Genomic DNA, 1,225 nt, shown 5'->3' on the forward strand with positions numbered 1-1,225 from the left:
GAAGTTAAATACATGCTTGTTTTCGTAGATAATCTTCGGAGTTATAGCTTCGCTATTTCCAAGAGCATGGTCGCGATGGTAGACGAAAATCTTGAATGCAGTGATCGCCTTATCCTTATATCCAGAGCTGGTGTAGTTCAGCTTGTCAGCCAACTCCATAGACTGAATTTCCGGAATCACTTCTTTCAGATATCAGCCTTGATGTTGATAGAGACAGGCTTATTGAACACATAAGTGTTGGCGAGATTCGGATAGAAGTAGCGTGTATCATCAGGATCGATCTTGCTTACAAGTTCGTGCCCAAGAGCAATATTCACCTCAAAAACACTTGCCTGGCTTGAAAGAACGTTCTCGAGCTTATCGTAGTAATCAGTAGCCTCGATACCCTCATATAGGTGTAATTTCATGTGATTACTATTGTAAAAACGGTATTCAGGATCAGCCCTGTAGTCAGACGACAAGTGTTTCTCATGAGTTTCAGTTGAAACATTGTACTGCTTAGCTACCAATCTCTGGGAGATTGGGCGCGAAGCGTTGCCTACATTTATCATTTTACCCGTTCTACCACGCACCTTAACACGGTAGCTCTTACCCCATTTAACAGTTTGGATATTTAATCCCTGTAATCCTTCGACTTTATAATTATTTGACCTTCTACTTCTATATCTTAGTCATCATTCTGAAACTAATTAATTCAAATATTTCTTGGAGCATTGTCATTGACTATATTGGGATTGACTTTGTATTTGAAAAAAATATTAATTAATTAGGTTTGTTTTCATTAGGTTCACTTTCAGATTCGCTAAGCTTTGTTTTTGGCTTGTACGGATATGCTGTCTATTCTTATCGTCGTAGGGTATGACAAGCGAGGTCCCGTGTGAGCTGATAGTAGCGCTTTTGTGCAACTTTGATTTGCTATTTGTTAGCAGGGTGTTGTTCAGGTGAGTACGTCATCAGTAGTATAATATTTACTATATTTCAGAAAAAGCATTAATTAGTTACCGACTCATTCAGATGGCAAATTCACTATCTTTCAACCACAATTACATGCAAAACAATCGCGACCAATGAGCTCATCACAGATATTGAACGATACTCATAGATGCATTCACTACATGGCACTATACACAGACTATAGCTCTTCCTTTATTTCAACTTAGGTGTCTGGCGGCAATGAAGACGGTAATTCGAGGAGTACTCCGTGAAATGTGTATCCATAGATTTG

This window comes from Plasmopara halstedii, assembly GCF_900000015.1.
Source record: "Plasmopara halstedii genome assembly, contig: Scaffold_110, whole genome shotgun sequence".
NCBI classification, from domain to species: domain Eukaryota; phylum Oomycota; class Peronosporomycetes; order Peronosporales; family Peronosporaceae; genus Plasmopara; species Plasmopara halstedii.